General features: G+C 47.4%; 1 non-coding gene across 1 annotated transcript; it reads left to right on the top strand.

The window, feature by feature from the left end:
• Positions 1 to 5,310: 5,310 nt before the first annotated feature.
• On the top strand, positions 5,311 to 5,385 carry TRNAE-CUC (transfer RNA glutamic acid (anticodon CUC)). Its single transcript has one exon. It is a non-coding gene; the product is annotated as a tRNA-Glu (tRNA).
• Positions 5,386 to 7,614: the final 2,229 nt, after the last annotated feature.

Here is a 7,614-nt window from a genome sequence, read left to right as displayed (position 1 = left end):
AGTGACTGGCAAACTTGTGTGTCATTTGGTCCAACTCTTTGGACGATAAAGAAGTATTCACATTCCACATGCCTTTCCTGTCCTTGTTAAGATCTGACCTTTTAAATGAAAAACAATGTCTTAGACCTAATCTAAAGGACATATATAATAAAGTGTCAATTAACTAGAGCTCATCTACCCAGAACCTTCACTTGTAAAAATATTCTCAACCCTAAAGGTAAAAACAAGAGTCTTTGATTTTAATCTTCAGTGAGCCAGCATATTTCATTAACTGGAACCCACAGCCTAAACCCTAAGCCTTGTCATTATTTGAGGTTTTACCTTGTATGCAGTGCTTTCAACAATACCCAAATACTACACAGGAAGAAAATAAATGGCATGCTTCATAATGGAAAAAAAACAAACAAAACTAGTAAAATTCCTTTCAGCAGGGAAATATGTAGAGCTCTCTTGGGGAAACAGTAGCTTAATTAAATATTGCTGGTTACTTTTTATCTTTAAACATTGACTAATAGCCTTAAAGATACACAGCTTCGTCAAGCTTGTGTCCCTGCCCCTGCCTCTCCCATCCTCACCATCACTCCCTGCACCAGAAAGGAGGATGTGGGCCCTGTGTGTTCCATCACTGCATTAAGGATGGAGCGATTGGAGAGCATGTTGGCTTTGTTGTAGCTCAGTCGTGTCTGACGTTTTGCTGCCCCATGGACTGTAGCCCTGCAGGCTCCTCTGTCCATGGGATTTTCCAGGCAAGAATACTGGAGTGGGTTGCCATTTCCTCCTCCAGGGGATCATCCCATCCCAAGAATCAGTGGAACTGCAGCAGCAGCAGCATAGAAAATAGTGTGAGCCCATGCGGTGAGGATGACAGATATACCATGAAAGTGAAATTGTCACCCTCTCCTGCTTCTCCTTTATTAACTTTGACATTTGCATGAAGATGGCATCCTGGTTTCCTGGGGCTTCATCTGCTCCTGCAGCTTCCTCCTTACCTGCGGGCTTCATCCTCTGTTTGTGACATGATAATCGGGTCTCCATCGAGCAGTTATGATGTCACAAAGAGGCAGTGCTCACTTCAGGTGACGGATTGAAATCTTCAATATTATCTTAATGTAATTTTTCCTTGTAAAGACATAACTTCATAGCAGGAAATGACTGTAAACCTAGAAGGCAAACCCACAGAGAAGTGGTAAAATTGTGCATTCTGTACCCTGGGCCAAATATTAGCTGGGTGCCTTAAACCCTTCTTTAACAGAACTCAGGTTAATGTCCATCTCCTCTGATGTCCACTGCAGGGGATGGTTTGCTGACCCCATGGGGATCCGTCTGTTGGACTTGAATGCTGCTCCTCTTTCAAGGCAAAGTGAACAAAATTCCTCTAATAGGAAAATGCTCAGTTGCTCAGTCGTGTCCAACTCTTTGCAATCCCATGGACTGTAGCCCCACCAATCTCCTCTGTCCATAGATTTTTTCCAGGCAAGAATAATGGAGTGGATTGCCAGTTCCTCCTCCACGTCTAATGAGAATAATGTCATTAAATAATACCATTTATTGGAAAAAATTTTCACTAAATAAAAAATTAGACAATATATATGTTAATAAAAAGAAGGCATGGGACTTCCCCAGTGGTCCTGTGGTTAAGACTTCACCTTCCAATGCAGGGTATACAGGTTCAGTTCCTAGTCAGGGAGCTAAGAGCCCACATGCCTTATGGCCAAAAAGTCAAAACAAAAGCAATACTGTAACAGGCTCAATAAAAACTTTAAAAAATTGTCCACATTTTTTTTAAAAAAAAGGAAGAAAAATCATCTAGAGTTCCACCTCTCCACTGAAAACTCCACTATTTTGGTTCCAGTAGTATGACTGGGGGTGGTGGGGTGTGACTGTGTGTGTGGTTTACTCTGCAGGAATTAACTCACAAAGCACACACTGGTTTGCTCGGCTCTTATGTTTGAGCATGTGGATGCCTTTGTCGTGCAGTATTATGTTCAAATAAGGGAAATAAGTATCATATATTAAGGTGTATATATGGAATCTAGAAAGATGATATGGATGAGCCTATTTACAGGTCAGCACTGGAGACACAGACAGAGAGAGGGGACTTGAGGACACAGTGAGGGAAGGAGAAGGTGGGATGGATTGGAAGAGTAGCCTGACATATACGCATTGCAGTGTGTAGAACAGATAGCCCATGGTGGAAAGCTGCTGTATGGCACAGGGAGCTCACCTCGGTGCTCTGTGATGACCTAGAGGGATGGGGTGGGGCTCGGATTTGGGCTCCCCTGGTGGCTCAGATGGTAAAGAATCCGCCTGCAATGAGGGAGACCTGGGTTCAATCCACAGGTCCAGAAGACCCCTGGAGAAGGGAATGGCAACCCATTCCAGTATTCTTGCATGGAAACTCACATGGACAGAGGAGCCTGGCAGTCCATGGGGTCGCAAAGAGTCCAGCACGACTGAACGATTTTCACTCACTTGGTGGGAAGCTGCTGTTTAGCACAGGGAGCTCAGTTCAGCGCTCTGTGATGACCTAGAGGAGTGGGGTGGGGTTAGGAGAGAGGGGAGAAGCAAGAGGGAGGGGACATATGCATGTATAGAGCTGATGTGGCACAGCAGAAACCAACACGACATCATAAGGCAATTATGCCCCAGTTTTAAAAAATGTGTCTGTAATTCACTTAAAGCCACTTTTTTGGAAGTTAAAAAAAAGGGCGGGGGAGGGGGGGGAGAACTGAGAGTGTGATTCTAGGAAGGACTCTAGACAAGCCAGTGTCTGATGTGGCTAAAAAGACAACGTTTGGTTCTGGTCAACCATGGAGCTTAGTGTGCTCCTGGGTCACCTGGCTGATGACAGGATCATTGATCAAGACCATGTCCAGCAGTGACCACCCACCAAGTGGGACGGACCTACATTCCAGGCCGAGGGCACCTGGAACATGAGATCATGGAGCCCAGGTAAGTCTGTTCACCAGATCCCATGGACTTGATCCTTCAGTACATGATCACGATGTTTTCATTGTCAACACAGACATGTGAGGGCCTTGAAATTTCCAGTCACCCCCTCCACACACACAACTATGTGATATCAAATCTCTTCCTCCAGCTGGGTCATGCCTCCATCAATGACAACCTGAGAAAAGTCACTTCCTGTTGTAATAGTTCAGTCCCCAGGGAACACTGCATTCTCATACCTGATACAAAATGTTTCTCCTCCGGAGCAAGTCTGACCTGTGTCTCCAGGGCTCAGCAAAGGGGTGGGGAGTGGGCAGAGCTCAGCTTTGTCCTCTCCCTTTCTGGTCGGGATAGGGTGGGAGCAGCCTGGCTCTGTTCTGGGTGGTCTGGTGTGGATGACGTGGATGGCATGAAGTTTCCCCCAGGACACACCATGGCTCTCTCTGCTGCCTGCCCTGGCTCTTTGATCTCCAACACAGCCATGCACGTGGCCTGGCCTCTTGTGGTCACACTTGTGACCCTGGGGGAGCCTCACCCCCATCACTGAAAAGCCCAGAGGACCCCTCCAGACTCTGGGGATGGTTGTGAGGATCAGGGACTAGCTGGGCAACAGAGGTTTGATGAGATACCATCACACAGAAGCAGAGAGAGGAGGTAAGAGTGTAATCCTCTTAACTCTTCAAAGAACAATTCTTAAAACAAGACGATCCATTCCCCAGCTGCCAGGGCTGCAGACACATCCTAAATTACTCCAGTTGTATATAGAAGGCTTCCCCAGTGGCTCAGTGGTAAAGAATCCACCTGCCAATGCAGAAGATGTGGGTTCCATCCCTGGGTTGGCAAGATCCCCTGGAGAAGGGAATGGCAACCCTCTCCAGTATTCTTGCCTGGAGAATACCATGGACAGAGGAGCCTGGTGAGCTGCAGTCCATGGGGTCACAAAGAGTCAGTCACAACTTAGTGACTAAACAACAAGGACTTAGCGACTAAACAGCAACAATGTGCAGATAGAACAATTTGCAAATGCAAATCTGCCACAAAAGTTTTATGGAATGAAATGCTGTTTTTTTCTGCAGTGCTGTTCAGAGAGCATCCTTTGAGTGGGACCCTCAACTGTGCATGATCTTCCCCCTTTAAATGGCCCATGTGAGAAGTGCTGGCTGGAAGAGGGTGAGCAGTCTGACAGGGGCCATTTCTGCAGGGCTCTCGGGCCTCCATGCTGCAGGGGATGGAAACTGCCTTTGGGGTCCTTGCCAGGCCTTGGGGGATAGGAACAGCTCTCCTCAGCATTGATTCAGCTGCTCAGTGACCCAGAGGACCCAGAAAGAGCAGGAAGAATGTCAGTGGCTTTACTTCACTTCCAAGTCACAGTGTTGTTTGCACAAACTCGATAAATTAGGAACTACTGGCAAGGAGCTTCCTGGCCATGAGCTAGCTGTTCATGATCCTGAATCACATCGGACTGAAAATGAAAGCTGTAAGTACTGCCTGGAACCCCAGGGAGCTGGCAAGGGCCCCAGAATGTTTGCAGCACCTGACAATGCTTGTAGCACAAAGACAGGGAATAAGATGTGAATTAGATGGAGATGAATGTGCCAAGGGAGCAGGAAAAAACCCCAGAGCAGATACACGTGGAAAATAATGGTCTGGAGATAAAGTCTGATGCCCATACAGCACCCATGGGAAAGACACTGATGCTGGGAAAGGTTGAAGGCAGGAGGAAAGGGGGTCAACAGAGAATGAGATGGTTGAATGGCATCACCAACTCAATGAACATGAGTTTGAGCATGCTCCAGGAGATGGTGATGGACAGGAAAGCCTGGTGTGCTGCAATCCACAAGGCCACAAAGAGTCAAATATGAGTGAGCGACAACAGAGCACCCATACTGAGGAAAAGACCCCGACCTCCCTCTATTTTAAGGGGGAGCAGTCTCCTGAGAACATTGGAAAATCTTGAGGGATGCATTTTTGGATTCTGTGCATTTGACACGTGTAAGGTGCCTCCAGGCCATGTCAGGAATGCAATTCAGCTTGCACTGCCAAAAGCATTTCTATCACAGGTTCAACATTCATTGGAAAAAGTGTATTTTCCATTCCGGCTCCTTGCACTCCCCTCACCCCCTGCCCTCTCTCCTCATTGGCTCCTTCCCAGGAGAAGAAGGAGGGAGGGACCTCTTGGGGCAGGAAGGATAGGCTGGAGAAAGACACATTGCCCCAAGTCAGCTCTGGTCTGGACATCCACAGAGGGTTTTAACAGGGAAGCTTTGCAGGCTTCGCCAACATAAAAGAAGCTCTGAGCCTAAGCCCAGATCCTCTGGCAGACTGTGACTGGCTTTTTAAAAGCCTTATTTATTGGAGAATTCCCTGGTGGTCCAGTGGTTAGGACTTAGGGCACTCTCACTGCTGGGGGCCCAGGTTGGATCCCTGGTCAGGGAACTGAGACCCCAAAAGCCTCATAGTATGGCCAGAAACAAACAAAAGACTTATTTATCGTAAAGAAGAAGACGAGGTGAGGAAGGCTTTGTTTTGACAACTGGGACAAAATTTCAAAATTAAAGAGACACCAATATACAGACTCTGCAGAATGAGGGTTCATGACAGAGAACACGGAGTGAGATGGATAGGATGGCCAGCTTTGGTGTCAGTTCCTGGAAGGGCTCACATGATAACTGAGAAACTCCTGCAAGTCATTGGTGGTCTGAGAGGCTTCCAGGCTCATCTCACGTTTCCCCTGCTCCAGGCCCAAACCAGCCACTTTGTCAAGGAATCAAGGTTTTAATGGAGAGGGATTCTTGGACTAGTGGCTCGGATGGTAAGGAATCTGCCTGCAGCGCATGTAGACCTGGGTTTGATCTCTGGGTCGGGAAGATCCCCTGGAGAAGAAAATGGCAACCCGCTCCAGTGGTTGCCAGGAGATTTCCATGGACAGAGGAGCCTGGTAGGCCACAGTCCATAGGGTTGCAAAGAGTCGGACATGACGGAGCAACCAACGCTTTCATTCTTAGATTAAAATCTGGGCACTAACTTTGCTCCTGGGTCATCATTACTTCCCATTCTTTCTGTGGAGAGAGAGATGTAACACGTATTTCTAAATCATGGCTGACCACTGATACCTTCAGTTCAAATAAATTCCACCCCTCAGAGCTGCAGTAAAGCCAGTCTACTTACACTGACTGTGGTGAAGTAAAGCGTGGTGTTTATTGCAGGCGCCAAGAAAGGCATCCAGGGAGCTCGTGCTAAAATGAAAGGTTTTTAAAGCCGAGGTGAGGGAGTGAGACTGGTGGTGAGGTCATCAGGAATCAGCATCGTGACTCTTCTGGTTCCAACTGGTCTGGGGTCTCCATGCTGGTAGGCAGAATAGAGTCAACTTCTCCCACCTGGTGAGGGTTTCAGTATCTGAAAAACAGCTCAAAGGACATGGCTCAGGATGTTATCTGTAGTCCCTGATAACATACTAAAGGTCCTTGACTTCGTTTAATGGCTAAACTATTATATTATGATTTTGTCTTGCTTGTTTTCCTTTCTGCATTTTCTCACTTCTCTGATTAAATGTATTCTTTGTCTAAAATTTTTCTACAGACAAAACTCAGGCATGGACATAGAGGGGGGGCTCTGTTCTGGGAAGGTCCCACAGTGTCCAGCTCGATTACAATACAACATAGTATTTTGAGAATCAGCCAAATCATTGTCGATGGACTCGAAAAACTGGAATTGATCATTTAGGAACGGAAAAGTATTGCTGTCTTTTAAAATTAGATACAGGGCATAGACCAGAGAACAGGGAGATTTTCTAGATCAGCAGAGGGGCCAGCGACATCTCCCCCGGGATCAGCAATCTTGGCGTCAGCTGTGGGGTGTGATTCCAGGACTTTCAAAGAGTCCATCAAGGATCAGAGTGAGGGGAGGAGGGAGGGGAGGGGAGGGAAGATGGAAGGAGAAGGCGCCGGCTCCAGGCGGGAGTCTGATGTTCCAGCATTTTCTGGCTGTGAAGTCGCCTCTGAGACAAGCAGAGTTGCATAAACAGATCTGTGCTAAATGTGAGGCAGGATCAGGGAGCCAAGGAGGCAGAGATGCTGGAAAAACAGGAAGATTTGGGCTGAAATAGAAGCGCTCACGCCTGCAGTGTGGGGCTCCTGGGGAAGTCATCAGGCGTGAGAGTCAGACCCAGTGCAGACAGTAGCATGCCCGGTGAGGACCGGTCACACACCTGTGGGGTTAGCCTCCCTTTTCCTGGCCCTGCGTGCACACGGTTGTGAGCAGTGGGGGACACACTGGGAACTCCACTCTCAACCACCACCTCCTAAGGTGATAGATTTTTACCACTTTAGCTATTTGTTTAACTGTACATATTTTGATGGGGTATTTAAAGCCATTCTTCTGCCTGACCAGAGCTGCCTATGTTCCACTCCACTGTGGTCACTTTCTTTTCTTTTTCTGTTTTTTTGGAATGTGTTCTTGCCTGGAGAATCCCAGGGACGTGGGAGCCTGGTGGGCTGCCGTCTATGGAGTCGCACAGAGTCGGACACGACTGAAGCGACTTAGCAGCAGCAGCAGCAGCAGCAGTCATCAATACTTTGAGGAGGGGGTAACTTTTTCATTTTAATTTTTAATTGGAGGATAATTACTTTACATGGTTGTGTTCTGTTTTCCCCTGATCTCTCCCCA

The sequence above is a fragment of the Budorcas taxicolor genome, chromosome 11 (assembly GCF_023091745.1).
Source record: "Budorcas taxicolor isolate Tak-1 chromosome 11, Takin1.1, whole genome shotgun sequence".
Classification (NCBI taxonomy): domain Eukaryota; kingdom Metazoa; phylum Chordata; class Mammalia; order Artiodactyla; family Bovidae; genus Budorcas; species Budorcas taxicolor.
This window is presented reverse-complemented; position numbering and strand designations above follow the sequence as displayed.